The sequence below is a fragment of the Pelobates fuscus genome, chromosome 4 (assembly GCF_036172605.1).
Source record: "Pelobates fuscus isolate aPelFus1 chromosome 4, aPelFus1.pri, whole genome shotgun sequence".
Classification (NCBI taxonomy): Eukaryota; Metazoa; Chordata; class Amphibia; order Anura; family Pelobatidae; genus Pelobates; species Pelobates fuscus.
Genome location: NC_086320.1, coordinates 81,251,395 through 81,275,537, shown reverse-complemented (window position 1 = coordinate 81,275,537; position 24,143 = coordinate 81,251,395).

Genomic DNA, 24,143 nt, shown 5'->3' with positions numbered 1-24,143 from the left:
TAAGAGAGCTTCCAACATCTTAGCTGAGTAGGATCATAAACACTCCATTAAAAAGGTTTTATTCAATAAACTCCATCTCTAAAGTAAATGGATACATGCCCTCATTTCTTCTAGCAAGCATGTTTGTTATCGTAGCTTGGTAAAATAACACATCACCAGCTTATCACAGAAATCATTATTTAAACTTACCAGAGGAAGGACAGGAAACACAGAGATATTAGTTAAAGTAGTGCGCTGAGGGAGAATCTGTATGAAAATGTGTGTAGAGGATTTCAAGATAAACCTATATATTGGGCCTGCATCATGTCAAGAAACGTTCTATACAACATAAAGCTACCAGTTATGTGACAGTTAGATAGATAGACAGACATAGACAGACAGACAGACAGACAAACAGATAGCTCAAAATGTACAATAACCCACTAGCAAGTGGTGAGCAACTTTTTTTTTTTTTTTTTTTTTTTAAAGGGCTTTTTCATAATTTTGATCTTTTATCCGTTTCACAGACAACTCCTTAATTTGGTGCCCTTATGTAGGATACCATTTTAAGGATAGCAAATTATGGAGCTAGCTATTCAGCTGTGTTTATTAGATTACTCCCTCATTTGGGGAGATTACCATTTGATGTAAACTGTCTGCTAAACATATCCTAATATCTTTTGCAATAATGTGAATAATGGCTTCTGAACTTTGTTTTGCTTCCAAAATGTTTCTGAATTTCATTTTGTCTTCCGAAATGTTTTTGAATTTCGTTGTTTTTTTTTCCGAATCAATCATTTTGGAATTACAGAAGAACCAAAATGTGAAAATTAACAAATTGAAACTAAATGAACCAAAACTAGGGTTTTTCAGCTTCCTTGCTGCATCCCCTACTACTGTCACACAGTAATTGCACGGCCAGTGTATCTTTGCCTGTACTTCCAAAGTGTGCCCTTGCTGTTTATACCACCACTAGGGGTGAGCCCTCGGTGTTTTACTGTCAGAATGTTATGGTGCCTAGTTATTATTGTGCCTCTCAGTTTATTAATTGTTCTGTTACAGAAAGTCAGAAGCTGACTACACGACATTGAGAGAGTTCTGCATGGGCCCCTCGCAAGTTTAAGAGCAGAGCTCCATCTAAACGCCTAAAAAAGTTATCCGAACCAGTTTTGCAACTTCCTGCTAATTCATCTTAGGAAGAATGATGAGGATCTACTCCCTGCCCTTTCTCTCTTTAATAGTGACAGGCATGTGAAGAGGTTTTTAATTACGTTGTTTTACAGGAAGAGCTGGAGAATACAAATGCTTTCTTTAGGTAGTCATATGTAGATGAGCCCCACACTGACGCCAATATTTTACCAACTGATACCACCCAAGATACAGAGGAAGGCGTTTTCCTTGATAGAATGGCAATCATTGGAGAACCTGGTGCAATTCATGCATTTTGGCTCTGCAATCCACTGGAAAAAGAAGTGAGAAATCACCTTTATTTTATTTTATTTATTACTGGTATTTATAAAGCGCCAACAGATTTCACAGTGTTGTACAATTAGTGGAGGACGTACAATATACACAGACAAATACAAACAGTATAGAGGACCCTGCCATCTAGCTATTGAAGCTCTTTTATACAAGCAGTATGACCTCAACCAGCACTTCCTGATAAAGTAGCTTAACCTCTTAAAGATGTCTCTGATCAGTGGGCAATGCTAATGTCGTCCTATCGTCTGAGAGCAGTAGAGCCGTAGAACTAGGCACCATAGAGCTGGGTCCTCAAGCAAAGGGCTTGTTATTTGGTGACTCATTTAAAAAGTAACTTAACAGACATGTGAGTTTGTTTACAGCTTACAAGTAAGGCAGATCCGCATTAAAAAAAAGTATTTAAGCCACAATCCCTTTCCCCTTATTAAGGATGTTTTTGGAAGGGCTGGTCGAAAGAGGCGCCATGCCACCAGATGATTCTGGACCACAGACCCAGGGATGTTCAACCAACAACCTTCTTACCAGAATATTCTTCCAATCAAGTGTACTTGACAGGTGACATGGAAATTATGGCCAAGGAGCAGCCAGATTCTTCAAGTAAGTCTTCCTACTATAAAGCATTCTTGAATGTTATTGAAAACTGTAGGGCTATTCTATATCTTAAGACAGCGATTCCTCATGTCTTCAGAACATCTCAGATTCAGCATCATCTTACAGACTCCAAATTTGTGAATCTTTACTCCAAAGGAATCATTCAAAATACCATAAATTATGTTGGTTTCTTCAGCAACATCTTGTTGTCAGATTACTTTAACTGACAAGGGTGTTAGAAATGGAACATATTTTTTTCATACATGTTTCTTTAAGCAATAACTTCTTACTTACCTTCAGTGCATATTATGTTTACGTCATTTTGTCCCAGACGAATTACAATAACAATAATGCATAAACAAGCTTCAAGGCTATGCTACGACTCTTTCAGTACATAATATACTGTGGTAACCCTAAGTAGATAAAGATGTTCAGACTTTAAGACACCATCTTGACCAAAGTCAGGAAGATTTCCATGACGTATACACCCTTTAGTTATGGCCTTGTATGTTTGCCAAGTTAAGGGAGGTCCTAAAATGAATAAAGTAAAAGAAGTGTTACTTTTTCATATATGAACTACGGTAACCCTAAAATGAAGACACCTAAGGTATAAATAGACAGACAGAGGAGTGACTTGGAGACAGACGCTGCTCCATTTTATAATGACAGAGAGGCTGACATGATGATATGTTCAGGAGGGTATGTTAATCTATTATTGATATTTGCAAGCATTTAGTTTAATCTTATAAACTTTGCTACAAAAGATTGTAATGGATTTTATATGTCTATATTTAGATTTTTATATAATAAATATCTAAAAAGACAAAACTTTATTGCTTCCAAGACAATCCTTATTTTATATTGTATTCTCAATTATTTATATATGTTAAATAGTGGATCTCTTACTAACTATGTAAAATTTTGGCGAAGATATCTGTATGGTTAGCCCTGCTAAGTTCAATGATTTAAGACGTTATAGTGGTAAATAAGGGAACCAGCCGTGGTTACAATCTAAAAATACATTTGTTGTGTTCTGCGCTAAGAGGCTATTTCTTTTGTATCGTGAGTATACTTACATCTTCCATTCAGGCAATTTTCCTGGGCCCACTGGAACTTTTTGAAAGTTCCATACCACAGATCAGATGGTTCCCCTGACTTACAAAGTGAAAGCAGAAGTACATTGATGGTTTATTCACATTTGCCTGGAATGGCAGAGGCATTTTGGTTCAACTCCAGGTTTTATCCAACCCAAAGTCAGCCTGTGAGGTTGTAGTGTTTCCTACTTTGACAGCTCTGACCAAGGTCAGAATCAAAATCTTCACTATACATCAGTTGCCTAGAATTAATGCGGGATCTTTCCTGATTTACAGTTTATCATGTAACACAGCAAATTGTTAAATTCTTCTTTGTATGGACACTGTGTGTCGGTGGTGCAATGTATCAACCACCTTGCAGAGTCTTGATCTCGGGTGTTATCAGAAATTACAAAAGACATCTTCTAATTTTGTTTCTAATCACAGCATTTCACTCATGGCAAAATATCTGCCTGGTACATCAAATCTGTTGGCAGGTTCTCCAGGCATTAGAAGGACATAATGAATTGGATGCTGAATAGATCAGTTTAGCTGGTGCAGACACTTCAAGTGCCCTTTTTCGATGGTCCTCTTTGCTTCACAGAACAATTGCCAATTACCTCAGTTTTACAGTTGGCTTTCAGACCAGGACTGCACCTCAGTGGACGCCTTCCTCCATAGAGCTTGCACCTTCCCATTTGCTATGTTCGCGAATGTACCTTATTAAGTCAATCACAGAGTGTTTCCCTGGTTCTAATTGCTCCTTTTTGGCAGAGCTTGGTTCCCGAACCTCTTGGAAATGTTATTCAGGGACCCTCTGTGGATTCCACCCTTCCATCTACATCTCACAGCTCCATGGGGGTACTCACATCCTTGCATCCTTCAGGAGTGTCTTCAGCTGTCGGCTTGGACACTTTCAGGGGTTCCTAAGATGTTGAAGACTTTTCTCGGATGACTAAGAACTTATTTTGGGACTCCTAAGCCTCGGGTACCAAAACAATGTTACCTGGAATACCTGGAGTCACAGGTGTTTGGAATGGAGTCTTGATCTTTTTACAGCTTCTCTATATTCCATATAAAATGCCTCTCAAACCTTTTTCTGATTGTTGTTTATTAGACTGCAGAATGTATAACTCAACATGAACTCCGTGCTCTCGCGAGCTCTGAAAATGTCAAAATGTATATGAAAGGCAAATTAATTTCCTTCTGTTAAAGGTCGCATTGGATATATATGTGGTATAGACAGATTGAACCCTTTAAATGACAATACAAATACCAACATTTATTCAAGTGTATGCAGAAATACTTAAAAAAATGCAAACTAATAAAGAAATTGTGCTCTTGAAGAAAGCCAGGAACATTTTCAGTGTTCCTGGGACAGTGGGACTTTTATCAAATTTCTCCCAAACAATGCCTGAAACTTGGAAATCTGGCCATACACACCACTGCACAATGAATCCCAGTGTTATAGGCAGCATAATATAATGCAGAGACCCAGTTTGTAAATATTCCATCATGATTATATTTTCCTGTTTGATAACTTACGAGTGCAAAGCAACTCTTATGAAGGTTCATATTTACATCCATCAACCGACTCAGCGGAGGCATAATGTCTAATGCAATAAATTGATTTTGACACACAAATGGATAAACTTTTGGTTCTGTGTCGCTGATAAAATAGAAGCAAACCACAATGATTGACTTTATGATAATCCTCTGTTTTCTCCACATGTGCAGAAAATTATCCATCAATTATGTTTACTTTTAAAGAGCCACTTAAATCTAAAGCCTCAGAGAGATTTTTCTAGACCGAGAGCTTTTTCTAGATACACACTGCAAAATGCAGTTATATATATATTTTTTAATTTAATTTGTTATTTCTTTTTGTATTTGTTTTTCCACTTTTCCTTTCCTAGACTGCTTCACTGTAGGTCTGTAAAGCAACATATCCAGTCACAGACCTTGCCAGGTTTTGGATTGGGTTGGGACCACTGGCGTACCTACCACGGTCGCAGGGGTTGCAGCTGTGACTGGGCCCCTCACTCCGGGGTGCCCGGCCACAGCCTCGACCCCTGTGACCATGGGCCGCCTGGATACCTTATGGGCCGGTGTACAGGTCTGGCAGGAAGGGAGTGCTGCACTGTGCTGCTCTCCTCCTGCCTGTGTGTATCGTGACCGAGCGGTCTGACAGGAAATGCTCACTGTGAGAGCACTTCCTGTCAGACCGGGAACAACGGCCAGTAAGGTACAGGAGGGGAGGGGGGGAGAGAGAGGGTGTGATACATGGGGGGGAGGGGAATGTAGGGTATGGGGCACAGGGAGACAAGGAGGGAAGGGGACACAAGGAGGGAAGGGGGGAGAGAGGGAGAAATGGTACACAGGGAGGGGAGGGGTGAGAGAAAGAACAATGGGACACATGGAGGGGAGAGAGGGAGGTTATGGGACACGGGTGGGGGAGAAATGGAGTGTATGGGACACAGGGAGGAGAGGGGGGAGAAATGAGGCACCTGGGAACGAGGCACCTGGGACAATTATATACCTCTATTAGATTTGTGATGCACCCACCACACGTTTCAAATTCACTTTGAATTTACATTAAATTTCTGGCAAGTCTCACTTTAGTAAATAACCCTGTTTTGGATCTGTGATAAAAGTGTGAGATAGTTTATTGATCATCAATATAGGCATATTTCACTACCCTCTTATTTTTTCACTGTTAACTACCTCTGTGAGACTACCATATAGACCAGGGGTAGTCAACCTTTTAATACCTACTGCTAACTTTTGTATCTTTGTTAATGGTAAAATTTCTTTACCGCCCACCAGTGCCGCAGTAACTAATTATATAGCGCAAGTGCAATTTTTTGTTTCTTTTTGAAAGGAGCGTTTTTTTGTTTTTTAAAAAAATATGTACTTTAATATATCTATTTTTTTCCTTTTTTCTATTTTCTATTCTACTTTTTTCTATGTGTGGCTGTGAGGTGCTTTGTGTGTGTGTGTAGGGTATTGTGTGTTTGTGTGTGAGAGAGGTGCAGTGTGTGTGAAGGGTGCAGTGTGTGAAGGGTGCAGATTATGTGAAGGGTGCTGTTTATGTGAATGGTGCTTTGTGTGTGAAGGGTGCTGTATGTGTGTGTCTGTATGTGTGTGTGTGTGTGTGAGAGAGAGAGGTAGGTGCAGTGTGTGTGAATTGTGCAGTGTGTGTATGAAGGGTGCGGTGTGTGTGTGTGAAGAGTGCAGTGTGTGTGAAGGGTACTATGTGTATAAATGGTGCTGTGTGTGTGAGGTTCCCCGTGTGTGTGAGGGTTGCTTTGTGTGTGTGTTCGTGTGTGTGTTCGTGTGTGTGTGGTGCTGTGTGTGTGTGAGAGTGGCAGTGTGTGCGGGGGGCAGTGTGTATGTGTCTGATGTGCAGTGTGTGAGGGTGGCAGTGTGTGTGACGGGGCAGTGTGTGTGAGAAGTCAGTGTGTGTGTTTGTGGTGATGTGTGTGAAGGGTACTGTGGTGCAGTGTGTGTGAGGGGGGAGTGTGTGTGACAGGGTGGTGTGTGTGGGGGGGTAGTAGTGTGTGTGAGGAGGTCAGTGTGTGTGATGGGTGCAGTGTGTGTGTGAGGGGTGCAGTGTGAGTGAGGGCTGCAGTGCGTGTCAGGGGGAAGTGTATGTGTGAGGGGGAGTGTGTGTGAATGGTGCAGTGTGTGTGTGAAGGGTTCAGTGTGTGTGCATGTGTATGTATGCCTGTTTGTGTGTGAGATAGGTGCAGTGTGTGAGGGGGCAGTGTGTGTGAATGGTGCAGTGTGTGTGTGTGGGAAGGATGCAGTGTGTTTGGGCTGCAGTGCGTGTCAGGGGGGAGTGTATGTGTGAGGGGGGAGTGTGTGTGAATGGTGCAGTGTGTGTGTGTGTGTGTGTGTGAAGGGTTCAGTGTGTGTGTGTGTGTGTGTGTTTGTGTGTGAGATAGGTGTAGTGTGTGAGGGGGCAGTGTATGTGAATGGTGCAGTGTGTGTGTGTGTGTAGGGTGCAGTGTGTGTGAAGGGTGCTGTGTGTACGAATGGCGCTGTGTGTGTGAGAGGAGCAATGTGTGTGAGGGTTGCTGTGTGTGTGTGTGTAGGGTGCTGTGTGTGTGAGGTTGGCAGTGTGTGTGAGGGGGCAGTGTGTGTGTTTGAGGTGATGTGTGTGAAGGATGCTGTGTATGTGAATGGTGCAGTGTGTGTGAGAGGGCAGTGTGTGTGGGAGTGGGAGTGTGTGTGAGGAGGACAGTGTGTGTGATGGGTGCAGTGTGTGTGTGTGGAGTACAATATGTGTGAGGGGTGCAGTGTGAGTGAGGGCTGCAGTGTGTGTCAGGGAGCAGTGTAAGTGTGAGGGGGCAGTGTGTATAAAGGGGGCATTTTATGTGATGGGTGCAGTGTGGGCCAGTGTGTGTGTGAAGAGTGCAGTGTGTGTCAGGAGGGCAGTGTGTGTGTGAGGGGGCAGTGTCTGTGTGAGGGGGGAGTGTGTGTGTGAGGGGGCAGTGTGTGTATGTGAGGAGGGCAGCCTGTGTGTGTGAGGGGTGTAGTGTGTGTGTGTGTGTGTGTGTGTGTGTGTGTGTGTGTGTGTGTGTGTGTGTGTGTGTGTCGGGTGTAGTGTATGTTTGTGTGTGAAGGGTGCATTGGGTCTATGCAGTTGGGTGAGATGTGAAAATCTATCTTAATGTCTCACTCTCCCTTCTTCTTACCTTTTACCAGAGATTGGGGACATAAGGCTGCAAGCCCTGGTGGTCAAGTGGTGACATGTTCACTTCTGCGAGCACAGCACTGTATTGGAGCGTTGCCATGGTAACGTACTGCACCGCTCTGACCAGTCTGCTCGCAGAGCGGAGCGACCGGGAAGGGGCATACCTATGGATCTGTGAATAGATATAAGCGGGGCTAGAATTGTTCAGTGCTTTATAGGTATTGGCTAGTACTTTTAATTGACACCTATACGATACAGGAAGCCAAAGTAAGGGTATATGTCTTTATTTAAATACCAAATACCAAGTAACTACATGTTATCCCATGCACTATGTTTTAAACGTATTTGGCCTGTTACTCTTCCAAGCACTGTTTTCTGCATGCTGTCCACTTAATGTCCTAGCAAGCCGTCTGTCTAGCATGTGACAAATCCTATATTTTTCTGATCGTTATTTTATATTACATTTTGCCTGTAATGTTATGTTTTTTTTATGTTTTTCAGAACAAAAAATGTAAAAAAGAAAAAAGAAAGAAAGAAGATAAGAAATTGAGGTTAAATTAGCAACATCAATGTTTGTGGCCAGGAAAGAATAGAAGAAATTAAATAAAATGATAATTAATTAATTTATAAAACTGGAAGAAAATTTAACACATTCATTCTAATATAAAACAAAGAAAAGAGCAATCTGTCCTGTACAGTGTATCTTAAAATATGCAATACGATGTAGGAAAAACAGTTAAAATAACCTTTATTAGAGTAGGGTAAGAATAGACTCATTCTAATATGTTTTCCTTTGATTGAAATAGTTATGGTAAACTAGACCAATCTGGTTTCCAAGAGGAAGGTTTACACCAGTCTTGTGATTATAGATCTGTCTGTGCTTAGTACGTCATGCTGTCACTATTATTATGAATGACACCAAGTAAGCAGAGTGACATGCTCCTTGTGTAATGTAAATATCCACTTGCTTCAAGCACGTCTACCAGGAAAACAGCGGGAAGTCAAGTGCTTACTATATATTCTATTGTTTATATAGCCTTGAGGGGTTTGCAGGTACCGTCTGTGAATAGACAGCGTACACCAAACTCCCAAGTATGCGTCTTGTATAGATAATTAAAAAGAATTGTAAACAATATAATAATATACTATAGTGGGATTGGTATATTCTTCTTTGATTGTTTGTTTCTGCACTATATAGATCTTCATTTTTATTCCTCGTCAACTGACAGACATATAATTGTTCTTTTTGTTGTTCTGTGTATATGAATGTTTGCATGTTGGAATGTGATACTATTAAGTGGCAATAAAATCTGGATATGTCCTCTAAAATTACTTGACAGAAATTTGGGACAGTACCTGTAAACTTGGAGTTCATTAGCTGCTAAAACTAGCTGTAGCAATTATGATGCTTATCACTGACTGAAAGGAGAGTGGGAGTTTTATTTGTTGGTTTTGTGTATATTTACTACAAATATTACAGCGGTCTCATGATGCACCTCTTTTTTGTGGTCAACAAGCAACAGTCATGAAGCCAGGAAAAAAGGGTTGGGAGAAAAAAAAAAATATTTTAACCTTTGTTAATTAAATGTAACTTTGAATTTTTTAAATATTTAAGTAATGTTTTAATGAAAATTTTCCAAGGGGAATATTCCGATGTAATTGCCTGTGAGTGACTATAACCTGTGATTCTTGACCTACCTTCAGTAGTCATCACTTCGGGAAGAGTTGGCACTCTCAGTGAATTTGCTCTCCGTGGGGTCTTTTGCCCATCCTGTACCCCACTGTATGGTCTGTATGGGAGACTATACTAGTTCATACTCTGTTTTACAACATCATGACCCATTTCTTTTGAAAGTTTGAGGATTAAATTCTCTAACCTTTTTGTTTTAAGATTGTATGCAAAAAAACAACCTATTTAATTACCATTAGCATAGATTTTATTTAATTCTTTAGTCTTGATAATAGAATAAATATACATTAAATGCACAATGAACATCAAGTTATTAATGACAAATCTACAAAATACAATGATCTTTCAACGAGAGACTACAGGATTATAATCAGCCCTCATTAAATCGGCCCATGGTGATATTCTTATTGGAAAGTGTAGTCTAATGCTCTGATTGTCAGGATGGGACTGATAAAAGGGGATATAGACAATTAGGGTAATGTTCAGGTGGGGATGTGTGTAGTTGGAAAGGTAAGGTATTAAAGATGGGAAATGAGATAATGAAATATTGAACTGAAAGCATGAGTGAGGACAGGGGCCCATGTTTCCACCCCACCACTGAGGGAAAGAAGAGTGAAAAAATGGAGCAGAGAAAGAAAATGAATTAATTTTCCATGCTTTCAATATTGTAAAAAAAAAAAAAAAAAAAAAGTAACAAATGAGTATGGACAGGTTATGGTTCACTATCTAAGGGTAAAGATGTGTCTTCAACCAACCAAGAATCCCAAAGTTTGTGAAAAGACTAGGAGATGTCCTGTACTTGTGAGGTGAGTCTATCCAAGTCAATGCTCTCACAGATCTTTTTTTCTGTTATGGTTCAAGAAGAAATCTTTATGGTGGCCCACACCTTTCCTCTTGCTCTGCATTGGGCTATGCAATCCTTACTGCTGGTTTGTTTTCTAATGATTGGGTCTTTAGGTTTAAAGGGCAGCAGTGCACATGGGTCTACTGGATATGGTTTGCCCAGAACTCGAGAATGTACAGACATTATTCTAGACCACAGTGGTTTAATTTTTGGGGCATGTCCACCAACAATGAAGGAAAGAACCAATCTCTCCACGTTGTTTCCAGCAAATGTCTGAAGGAAGGCGCTGCATGGATGCTAAACATTGTGGCTTTAAATACCATCTTAATAGCTTTGTGTATGCCTGCTCTTTATGCATTACACAAATGGTGATTGATCCCATCATCTTTCAAATGTCAGACCAGTCCGTAGGTTCGTCCTAAGTCTATTTCTCATGCAGCAATACAGGGTACGGAAATCTGAGTTGAGTGTGTAGCTAAGGAGGTTTATAAGTCAGAAATGTGTCATTACTAGCTGAAGAGAGTGAAGAAAATTTGTCTTTGAAGGTGGTTAATTGATATGTCCCTGCCTATTGGATAAGAGTAGATGGTGCAAAACTGCAAAGTTGCATGTAGCAAAAATAATCAAATGTCGTGAGAGATGAGTAGTCGGAGATATCAGATAAATCTATGAGCTATTAATGTAAAGATTCCTTAATCTCTTGATTACAATTTCTGGGTGTAAAACCAGGGGGAAATAAATTGTTGCGTAGAATGAAAGCAAAAGAGAGAAAAAAAGAGGAGACATCAAACTTGTCTTTCAGGCGATCCCACAAGTTTAGTGAGTGGGGGATTGTTGGGGATGTTGGAAGAGGTAAACGTCGGTGTTGGCTGTGAAGCCACATATAAAGAGAAGGGTGATCCTGGCCAAAGATCTCAAGATCAACCCATCTCTTCTGGTAGGGGGTTACATGCCACTGTTGTATTTGCGCTAAATTGGTTGCATGAAAATTATTTAAAGGACCACTCTAGGCACCCAGACCACTTCAGCTTAATGAAGTGGTCAGGGGGACAAGTCCCTCTAGGATTAACCCTTTTTTTATAAACATAGCAGTTTCAGAGAAACTGCTATGTTTATAATAGGGTTAATCCAGCCTCCAAATCCTCTAGTGGCTGTCTCACTGACAGGCGCTAGAGGCGCTTGCGTGATTCTCACTGTGAAAATCACAGTGAGAGCACACAAGCGTCCATAGGAAAGCATTGCAAATGCTTTCCTATGCGACCGGCTGAATGCGTGCGCAGCTCTTGCTGTGCATGCGCATTCAGCCGAAAGGGAGGATCGGAGGCGGAGAGGAGGAGGAGAGCTACCCGCCCGGCGCTGGAATAAAGGTACGTTTTAACCTTTTCCTCATCCCAGAGCCCGGCGGGAGTGGGACCCTGAGGGTTGGGGCACCCTCAGGGCACTATAGTGCCAGGAAAACGAGTATGTTTTCCTGGCACTATAGTGGTCCTTTAAGATTAAGATTGATATAGATTTAAAATAATAAACGTTGAAATTCTTATTGTCTGTTTAGGGAAATGCAAACTAAATGTGAACTGGAAACGTTTGTGTGCAATTAGCCACGGTTTGGCCATTGTGCCACAGAATATTTTTTATTTCTGAAAGATCGTCATCCATATCTATATCTAAAAATGTATGTAAGAAAAATGGAATGCATGAAATATTGTACAAAGCTACACATCTGAAAACTTGAAATGTCACCAAGGTTAAATAATCAAATTCTATTTCTTGTCTGGAGTGGCAAAAGTTTCCTACCCCTGCTCTAGATTAAATATTTCAGTGTATAGACTATCCGACTAATGTGTAATGTTACATTTCTTGCACTTAACTGGATGTGCAGTATCTTTGTTTTTTTCTGGGTGGGTTTTGTTTGTTGGTTTTTGTGTGGGGGGAATGTTGCTCAGAATTATCTTTTGTTTTGTTTTTATGGGTTTTTTTGCAAACAAGTATTCAAAAAACAAAGAAAAAGAAAAAAAAACACAATTAAATCTCTGAAGAACAAAGTAAAAAAAAAACTTTGAAAGTAAAGAGAGAGCCCTATACATTTGGCAATACAAAGTAGATCAAGCAAAAGTGAGCAGATGTCACTGAGCGAGCCTTTGTTTTAACACTTGTCAGTTTAAAGTTAGGTCCATCTAATTATTTCATTCTATTGTCTTTTTATTTTGTGTTCTTGTAGCTTCTCCTCCCAAACTCGTGAAACACAATCAGTCCTCTGTCTGCTCCTGTGGTGTATGTATCAAGGCCTATCCAAAAACAGACTTGAAATGTAGGGCTCTATGGGCATGGATTTAGGATGAGGGGGAAAGCAGGATGAATCCTCCCCATAAAATTTAGAGGGACAAGAGGGGTAAAATCAGTGTCAACTCTAGGAACAGTACACAGAAGGGGGCATAGGAGATAACACAGTCAAAACTGGGGGCACTAGTAATTTCTACTAATCATATTAGTAGTGGGTACAAGAGATGGTTAGAGGTTGTAGTTTGTGCAGGAGGTAATAGAGACTGTACTGGGTACTTCTGTGGGTGTAGGGGAGGGATGGGGCTTTAGTTGGTACAAAGGGAGCATAGTATCTCCGAAATCCAGGATGCACACTCAGGGCTTTCAAAGTGGAATATAGTGATTTATTCAAAATGAATAAACATACAGCAAAAAAATCGACGTTTTAACCCTGCTGGGTCTTTTTTAAAGATTTGGACGCAAGTGGATTGCACCCAGGCAGTTGGAAACTAAGTCCTGGTAAGGAGAGTGTCAAGCCACCTACTTAATTTATATATATATATATAAAGGTGAGTTCACGTGGTTTATGGATTCCCTGTTCGACTTATAATTTAAAACATTTAAACCAATTGTCAGTATGCAAACTTATACGACCTAAGCCATAGAGCAGCATTAATATGGGAAAAGGACTATAGGAGCAGATTGAACATTTCTGGGCCTACGCTACTAGCCAGACCTTAAAAGCTACTTGCCAATGCAAGCCTGAGGGGTCCACCTCACACATATCTTGAGCCCTGGCAGAAGTCCATGACTCTTATGCTAATGAGCAGAAAATAAATATTGCTGTCAAATTGAATTTAATTTAGGGGGAAAAAAGGGCAAATACGAAGCAAAAAGGGGGAATAGGAAACTTATTGTGACCTATGAAGCGATACCTTAGAAAACTGGAAATCTATCGACATGTCATTTTATTGAAATTGTTCTTTGTGATCGTATGAACCCCCCTCCATCATATACATGTGGTACATATTCCTGTTAATATTCTAAGACAAACAAAAAAAACTGCACTTAGGTAAACCATACATGACACACAGGAATTAAGTAAAGTAGTCATCAAAATTCATTTGTAAGCTATTTGATACATAAGGATGTACACTGTAATCCCTACATCTAAGCTTTGCTTCCATTACAGCATTCGCTTCCATGGATGGAACACAGGTAAGAAAAATGATTCTTATAGTTTAATGGAAAGAAACGTTTTGTATGTATGTTTGTATTGTATGTTTGTGTATATGTGTGTGTGTGTGTATGTACACACACACATACATACCTACATACACACACACACATATATATATATTACATTTTGGTAGTGTAGAATGGATTAGCCCTATTAGTCCAGTAGACAAGATGCCAAAATACCAGAGTATTGCAGTATGCAATGATACCTTTTTATTGGACTAACATAATATTTCAAAGACAAGCTTTCAAAAGAGGAAATAAAGAGGAAAACTCTCGAAAGCTTGTCTTTGAAATATTATGTTAGTTAAAGTTAAAGTTAGTTAGTTAAATCTAACCTTGAAAAACCTTTCCTTTATTGTATTAATTTTTATTAGTGCTGTGGAATGGGATAATACTACATACATGTATGACACTACTATTTACAAATGTTTAATGAAAGTTTTTAGAGAGAAGAGTTGGGTTTTTGAAAGAGACCTGGCAAAATACTGCGTTTTACGTGCAAATTTTTCCCAAATAACAGCTGAGCAAGGTCTGTTAGGTAAAGCAAAGCCAACAGCTGGACTAAATTCCCCTAAGAGTCTAAAAATAATCAATATTTTACAGTAATGTGCATGAATATTCCACGGGCAATGAGGAGAGGAAGCCCTGCTTTAATGTAAGTGACCATACAAATTTACAGGAATCCTTCTGGGAGTGTGCCAGATTAAGGTTCAAAAGACCATCATTCCAGCCCAAAACAGAAGAAGTCATATTGACTGACAAGGCAAACAGGTCACCCTGCTCTGCTCAATAGCTCATGCCCACAAGGCAAGCAGCCTCTCAACAGAATGAAGAAACCATTCCCTACAATGGTCCATTCTCTGGAGGACAGCCTTGCATACTATGCATTGTAATTGCTAGGTCAGACACCCCTCTCCCCTTCCTAAATCCTCATCGAGCATATGCTATGCAAATGTCCTGTTTACAGTCTTCATGTACAGTGCCATATAGTGCAGGCCATTAATCACAACTACTTCCAAAGTCTTGGTTCACGAGAAGGAAGGACTAAGGACCAAGTGCAATAACCTCATTTCAGGGATAGTGTATTCAATTAATGCATTAGACACAGAGTTTATTTCATATATTCCAACACAATCATGTATATATAAATAGGGCTTCACTGTATCCTTAATTAGAGGACACCTACAGAAATGTACGAAGTCTTTCAAACATGGACAATTAGCTGTCCAGTGAGTTACAGCTTTATTTTGTGTCATGGTGGATATGGTATCCTTAAATATAGTTATTCTGCATACATGTTGGTCAGTTGATTAGATCCTGGATCCAGACCAGTCTGCCCAGCCACAATCTATAACTGTCACCCCTCATTTTCTAATTTAATTTCCTACTTCTATCTTTAGTATTCATGATCTTATTTGTCAATGTCACCTCTGTCCTACCCTTGATGAACACAAAGTCTAAATACTTTCTTTCACATACCTTCAATGGTTGAATTGTGTCGTGTCATTGGGTTCTAGCCAATTCCATTTTGCAATACATGCTTCTTGTAGCTTTACTCCTATTAAGTATGTCAGTGCATGTTTGAATTCTTTCTAATCCCATCTCCAAACTATAGATTTTAAAAGCTCTGTCACTCCCAACAGGTCTTACCATGACATGGCTCTGTATTAGTAGTCCTACTTTTGGTCTTCTCTAATTTATCAACGTGAGCTTGTCCTGTACAGTTCAACCACCTGGAGAGTTATGTTTTTTATGCTTGTTACCTAAGCATCAAAGTGTCCTGATGTATGGGAAGTAAATATAGCTAACATTTATCTTTATCAACAATGCACACACTGGCCAAAAAATGGGTGCACATTTTTCTTCTTTTGTGTTTGGATGGGGAGACGGGTGTTGGCCTGAATATGGAGATCTTATAAAATCCCACTACACTAGCTGACGATTTTAATTTTGGACATGTATTATTTTATTTCCTTTATTATAAAATTAACTTTTTTAGAAGTCACTGCTATACATAGAGAAGAGAGAGATATGACAATGAAAACGTGTATGTATTGTTATAAATTATACTTTGCTGGGTATGTTATATTATCTTTAGCTTTGTACATACGTTTGGGAGATTGCATACGCATGTTTAAGTTTATAAAATTACAATAGTATTACATTTGAAATGTACAGTCAGATTTTCGTGTGTTCCTCATGTTATATCCAATATCCTGTTTTCATGTGCACGTACATTTTTTAGTCAGAGCAAGCCTGCCTATGAGATTTGCATGAGTCTGCACTGTTTGGATTCATCCTCACAACTGAATACATAAAACCGCATAGTGTAAAAAGCAGGTATTCATGGGGCACCTAATTATAGACTACAGTGGCGTACCTAAGCTGGTATGTCACCTGGCAGGGTGTCGCTTGATGGGAGTGCTGCCAGGGCACTGGTAATGGGGGCTGACTGGGGTCTAAAACTGGCCTTTATTATTATTGCACCCTAATCCTGAGCTGTTGGGCTGTACAGAGACTCTGAGACTATGCACTGTGACAGGCAAGAACATCCAAAACATTTTATCTGATTCCTCACTGCATAGTGCCTGAACTTCAGTGAAGAATTGGATGAGATGTTCGGATGTACCTGACTGACTGCATACTGTGTGGTGAGGGGAACTATCAATTGGTAACAGCACCAGTCACTAAGTAGAGGGGCCTGATGACTGGAGTCAGTCTCTACTCTGCAGCCAAAGGACTCTCTTCATACAAGTTTTTTTGATTGCATGGACCAATTTCACTGTTGAAAAAAACTTTTCATAAAGTTTGAACGCTTTTCAATAATTAAACCTGGCGCATGGAGAGGATTAGTAGAAACAGATGTAGTAGTCAATAGTCAATTGAAAATCACTCTGCAGGTGTTATTTCTCTATCAATAATACATAATATTAAGAGAGAAATAATACTATTTGTTGCAACGTTTCCCCTATCTAAAAGATGGGTGTCTTGGGACAGGGGCCCAATTTCAGTGCTCGCCAGAGGTACTATTTTCAGTAGATACACCTCCAATAGACTAGCCACATTCATCTCCCTCCTCTCAGCTTATATGTAGAGCAGCCCTTTCTGTGTCACTGTGCTTTAGTGTGGGGGATAGGGGCAGAATTGTGTGGGTTCGGGACTTTATTATTATTATAATATAGATAGCGCCAATAAATTCTGTAGCACTGTACAATAGGGCTTTAGTACTGTGTGTGTGGGGGACTAGGGCTTTAGTCAAGGGGAGTTAGGAGTAGTATTGGGGAATAGAGGCAGTATTGTGGGGAGGTAGGGACTTTAGCGAGGGGGGAATAGAGGCAGTATTGTGGGGAGGTAGGGACTTTAGCGAGGGGGGAATAGAGGCAGTATTGTGGGGAGGTAGGGACTTTAGCGAAGAGGGAATAGAGGCAATATTGTGGGGAGGTAGGGACTTTAGCTAGGGGGGAATAGAGGCAGTATTGTGGGGAGGTAGGGACTTTAGCGAGGGGGGAATAGAGGCAGTATTGTGGGGAGGTAGGGACATTAGCAAGGAGGGAATAGAGGCAGTATTGTGGGGAGGTAGGGACTTTAGCGAGGGGGGAATAGAGGCAGTATTGTGGGGAGGTAGGGACTTTAGCGAGGGGGGAATAGAGGCAGTATTGGGGGGAGGTAGGGACTTTAGCAAGGGGGGAATAGAGGCAGTATTGTGGGGAGGTAGGGACTTTAGCGAGGGGGGAATAGAGGCAGTATTGTGGGGAGGTAGGGACTTTAGCGAGGGGGGAATAGAGGCAGTATTGGGGGGAGGTAGGGACTTTAGCAAGGGGGGAATAGAGGCAGTATTGTGGGGCGGTAGGGACTTTAGCGAGGGGGGAATAGAGGCAGTATTGTGGGGAGGTAGGGACTTTAGCGAAGAGGGAATAGAGGCAATATTGTGGGGAGGTAGGGACTTTAGCGAGGGGGGAATAGAGGCAGTATTGTGGGGAGGTAGGGACTTTAGCGAGGGGGGAATAGAGGCAGTATTGTGGGGAGGTAGGGACATTAGCAAGGAGGGAATAGAGGCAGTATTGTGGGGAGGTAGGGACTTTAGCGAGGGGGGAATAGAGGCAGTATTGTGGGGAGGTAGGGACTTTAGCTAGGGGGGAATAGAGGCAGTATTGGGGGGAGGTAGGGACTTTAGCAAGGGGGGAATAGAGGCAGTATTGTGGGGCGGTAGGGACTTTAGTGAGGGGGGAATAGAGGCAGTATTGTGGGGAGGTAGGGACTTTAGCGAGGGGGGAATAGAGGCAGTATTGTGGGGAGGTAGGGACTTTAGCGAGGGGGGAATAGAGGCAGTATTGGGGGGAGGTAGGGACTTTAGCAAGGGGGGAATAGAGGCAGTATTGTGGGGCGGTAGGGACTTTAGCGAGGGGGGAATAGAGGCAGTATTGTGGGGAGGTAGGGACTTTAGCGAGGGGGGAATAGAGGCAGTATTGTGGGGAGGTAGGGACTTTAGCGAGGGGGGAATAGAGGCAGTATTGTGGGGAGGTAGGGACTTTAGCGAGGGGGGAATAGCAGTATTGTGGGGAGGTAGGGACTTTAGCGAGGGGGGAATAGAGGCAGTATTGTGGGGAGGTAGGGACTTTAGCGAGGGGGGAATAGTGGGGAGGTAGGGACTTTAGCGAGGAGGGAATAGGGACAGTATTGTGGGGGATTGGGGCCTTATTGTGAAGGGTGCTGGGGCCGTATTGTCGCAGATTTATTCTTTAGTATGGGGACAGGGCCCATATTGTGGGGATTGATTCTTTAGTGTGGGGAGAAAGGGACAGTATTATAGGGGGTTGGGGTGTTAGTGGTAGGATTAGGAACAGTATTGTGTGATAGGAATTGACCGATATTAATTTTTTAGAGCCAATACCGATAGTCTGTGAACTTTCAGGCTGATAGCTGATAGCTTACCGATATTCTGTACATTTACCGTATTGTTTTTTTTTGCAAATTTTTTTTATTAAGTGGTATTTGCACAAAATATACATGCCAGTCAGATTTTTTTATGTTTTCAAGAATATTTATATGTGTGTGTAGTGGATGCAGTGAGAGTATCTGATTGTGTGTGTGTGTGTGTTTGTGTAGTGGATGCAATGTGTTTGTTTGTGCAGTGGATGCAGTATGGGTAGTGGATGCAGTGTGTTTGTGTAGTGGATGCAGTGTGCTTGTTTGTGTAGTGGATGCAGTGTGTGATTGTATTGTGGATGCAGTGTGGGTAGTGGACTCAGTGTGTGTGTTTGTGTAGTGGATGCAGTGTGTTTGTGTGTAAATATGTGCCGTAGGAACTCCCCTCCTCCCCACCCCTTACCTGTCTCTTAGTGCCCCGCTTCCCCCCCTCCCCCATTCCCCTGTTCTTCTCCCTGCTCTTTTAGTGGTCCCCCTCCCCTGCCCCAGTGTTCCTTTTCCCTTCCCTCCCCTGTACCTTAGTGTACTCCCTTAATGTTTCTCTCTCCCCCCTTGTGTTCTTCACCCCCCATTCCCTGTCCCATAGTGTTCTTCACCTCCCCTTCCCTGTCCCATAGTGTTCTTTCCTCCACCTCCCCTGTCCCATAGTGCTAGGGCAGCATTATGGGGGTAAGGGAACAGGGGCAGTATTGTAACACGCACGCACACACACGCACACACACGCACACACACTTTTTTGAGACCTGAACCTCTACAGGGCGCGTGAGGGAGCTATACAGAAAATGCGGATCTGATCAGAGCTCACTCGTGCGCCCTCTCGTCCTGCGCCGAGCTGCGGTGGTACTGGCATTCGGCCATGCTACAGTAAATGACGGTCAGGAGAGGAGTGCTGTACACAGCAGGTCTTCTTATGGTAGTGCCGGCCCTGTATAAATGGGCTCCAACTAACATGAGTGTACCTATGGTTTATGTTAAAGGGACACTATAGGCACCACACAAACTGTAACTTAATAATGCAGTTTGGGTGTATAGATCATGTCTGTCCAGTCTCACTGCTCAATTCTTTACCATTTAGGAGTTTAATCACTTTGTTTATATAGCCCTAGTCATGACTCCCTGCATGTGACTTTCATGGCCTTCCTAAACATTTCCTGAAAAAAACTTAGATATTCTAGATTCCTGTATTGCGCAGTCTGTTTAATCTAGAATTTCTATCTCCTGCCCTGTTAATAGCCTTCTATACCCTGCAAGAGCCTCCTGCGTGTGATTAAAGTTCAATTTGCAGAACAGGAGATAAAGACTTCTAAAGCATACTAACATCTCATTGAAATTAAACCTTTTTTTTTCCATGCAAGCTCTGTCAGTCACAGCCAGGGAAGGTTTGGCTAGGACTGCCAAAACAGAAACAAAAGTTATTTAACTCCCAATTGACAGAGAATTGAGTAGTGAGACTGCAGGGGCATGATCTATACACAAAAACTGCTTCATTAAGCTAAAGTTGTTCTGATGCCTATGGTATCCCCTGAAGTTTTATATTGAGTATGGTACTTTGTTTGTTTCTCTTATTAATTTTTGAGAGTGGATATATAAAGTGAAGACCAGTCAGAGATCTTTATACATCATAATAGAGGGGAGCGGCCACCAGAACGACCTAAGAGGAGCAAACTGTTTTGAGCTAACTTATTAGCTCTACCCAATGCGAGTGTTCCATTGTTAGGGATTTTTTTAACGTTGTACTTCTATTTTGCTGTACTATGAGGTTTAGTTTTATTTTTTATGGGATTGGATTTTGGCCCATTTCAAGGTACTGCATATATTGAGAGGTCAGGAACACACCATAACGCCATGTATTGGTCGTTCAACCTCTATCACACTGCTCACACAAAACATGATGGCCCTTCTCACTGCGCAGAGAGGATGAGGGCAGGGGCGGACTGACCACTCGGTCACATCGGTCACTGACCGAGGGCCTGTGGCAGTCAGGGGCCCGGATGCATAGACAGGTCCTTGGATCTCCCATCTGGCCCAGCATTAGTTCTTGTGCTTTATCCCAGCAATAGTTGTGGGCCCCTGCCTGTGGGGGGTCTGCAACTATTACAATATCACCTCCCAACTACCTCTGCAGTATGAGACCTGGCAGCATGCGTGTGCCCCCTCTCAGGGCTCCTCACTCTCCCAGCGCTGTGTAGGCACTCTGTGTGGAGTGAGAGGAGGGGAAAGGATGTGACATCACATCCTCTGCTCTCATTCCACACATGCAGAGCAGCCTTAACACAGCTACAAGAGGAGCAGCACCTGGGAGACAGAGAGAGGGAGAGCTGAATGCATGCAGCCAGCCAAGAGGATACATACACAAAAGGTGGGTTGGGGTGAAATAGGACATAGATATGTGGGTCTGTGGGTGTAAATAGGGTGAGGTGGGACATAGATATGTGAGTCTGTGGGTGTAAATACGGTGAGGTGGGACATAGATATGTGGGTCTGTGGGTGTAAATAGGGTGAGGTGGGAGAGAGAAAGGTGGGTGTAAATAGGGTGAGGTGGGAAAGAAATATGGGTCTGTGGGTGTAAATAGGGTGAGGTGGGACATAGATATGTGGGTCTGTGGGTGTAAATAGGGTGAGGTGGGAGAGAGAAAGGTGGGTGTAAATAGGGTGAGGTGGGAAAGAAATATGGGTCTGTGGGTGTAAATAGGGTGAGGTGGGACATAGATATGTGGGTCTGTGGGTGTAAATAGGGTGAGGTGGGAGAGAGAAAGATGGGTGTAAATAGGGTGAGGTGGGACATAGATATGTGGGTCTGTGGGTGTAAATAGGGTGAGGTGGGAGAGAGAAAGGTGGGTGTAAATAGGGTGAGGTGGGAAAGAAATATGGGTCTGTGGGTGTAAATAGGGTGAGGTGGGAGAGAGAAAGGTGGGTGTAAATAGGGTGAGGTGGGAGAGAAATATGGGTCTGTGGGTGTACAATTGGGATGAGTGTAAGGTGACAGAAAAAAGAGAGGAGAGACAGATCACACATTAGGGAAGATAGAGACACATAATGAAAATCAAATCATATTCAAAAGAAAGAAATTGCATGCAAACACACCACTGAAGTCATGCACATGGTGACACACTGCTTATTTGTTTTTACAGACTGATAATCTACAGGCATATCGTTTTGCATTCACACACATACTGACACTCCTCACAAATAGAGTACTACAGTCACACACTGATACTGACTGCTCAAATAAATACAAGAACATTCTGAACATTAATACACACAAACATTCACACACCAACAATCCACTTAATTTACACACAAAGCTCCTTCCACACAAATACATCTTAGATCCCTACATATATATAGACACAAACACTACACACAAGCACACTCACTCCTAGGCACACTGACACTTCATACAAATATACTCCTGCATTCACACAACTAATTTGAATACTAATATACCCCTGCATCCACGTGCCATAATTCCTTATAAATCATGGATGTCAAACTTGGGGAGCCGCATGCGGCCCACAACTAATATGTTTGCAGCCCGCGGCGAGGTTGTTGTGCTGAGTGTAAGCTCTTCCTGCTCAGCTTCCCGCAGTGACGCCGGGAGCCAGAATGTGGCGTCACATTCCAGCTCCCGGCATCACTCTGCGGCGCGCGAGGGAGCTGAGCAGGGAGAGCTCAATATCAATGCTCCCTTGCTGCCTGTTTGCCCCCCCCCGCCTGCCTGAATGTACACCTGCCCAGAAGTCCCACTAGACACCAGGTAAGAAATCCACCCTGCTCTCCCAAAGTTAGGGAGGCTGGGTAAATTTTAATTAAAATAATAATTTTAAAAAGTGTTGGGGGGAAATGGGTGTATGGCTGTCTGTGTGTGTATGGCTGTCTGTGTGTGTATGGCTGCCTGTTTGTGTGTGGCTGTGTGTATTCCTGTCTGTGTGTGTGCATGGCTGTCTGTGTGTATGTGTATATGGCTGTCTGTGTGCGTGTGTGTGTGTGTGTGTGTGTGTATTGCTGTATATATGACTGTCTGTGTGTGTGTATATATGGATGTGTGTGTGTGTGTGTGTGTGTCTCTGTCAGTGAGTCTGTCTGTGTGTGTGTGTGTGTGTATGTCAGTGTGTCTGTGAGGAAGCCTGTGTGTCTGAGTGATTGTGTGTGTCTGTGAGTGAGAATGGGTGTCTCTGAGGGAGCCTGTTTGTCAGTTAGTGTGTGTCTGTCAGTGAATGTGTGTGTCTGTGAGTGCATTTGTGTGTTTGAGTGATTCTGTGTGTGTCTGTGTGTGTGTCTGTCAGTGAGTGTGTCTGTCAGTGAGTGTGTCTCAGTGAGATTGAGTGAGAACAGGGGCAGGGGTAGACGGAGGGACTAGGATTTAGTAGACAAAGGGGGACTGGGATTTAGTAGACAAAGGGGGACTGGAATTTAGTAGACAAAGGGGACTGGGATTTAGTAGACAAAGGGGGACTGGGATTTAGTAGACAAGGGAAGACTGGGATTTAGTAGACAAGGGGAGACTGGGATTTAGTAGACAAGGGGAGACTGGGATTTAGTAGACAAGGGAAGACTGGGATTTAGTAGACAAGGGAAGACTGGGATGTAGTAGACAAGGGGAGACTGGGATTTAGTAGACAAGGGGAGACTGGGATTTAGTAGACAAGGGGAGACTGGGATTTAGTAGACAAGGGGAGACTGGGATTTAGTAGACGAGGGGGGACTGGGATTTAGTAGATGAGGGGGGACTAAGATTTAGCAGACGAGGGGGGACTAAGATTTAGTAGACAAGGGGGGACTGGGATTTAGTAGAGGGGATCGCTGTTTGTTTTTTAATAGTGTACTTTTCAAAATAAACCTACGTTTCTATGAAAATGTACTTTTTTTTTTTAGCGGCCCACTTAAACTTAAACCTTGTTTATTTGTTCCTTGCTAGCCTTTCATTTTGACATGCTTGCTATAAATAAACCCTTGAATTCACAGATATGTTTTACATTCTAATAAACTTCCTGTTTTCATACACAAACACTACATGCTCCTGCATGTTATACTCTCTGGGTTTCACATATATCAGCATTACACAAATACATACTTTGACTCATACAATTGTACTTTGAGACATCATAAATATTCTTGCAGTAGACATAATTCATCCCTCCATTTACACACAGTTTTTCTCTAAACTCAAATATATCCTTGAATTCACACCTATTGATATTCTACAAACACACGTGCATTCATACTGGCACAATAAACAGAAACGACCATTCACAATGATTTTAAATGCTCAATGCAAACATGCATTGATAATCATATGCATCAAAAGTAATACACAACATTATATGAAAGTTATATTTAAAATTAATCAAATACATA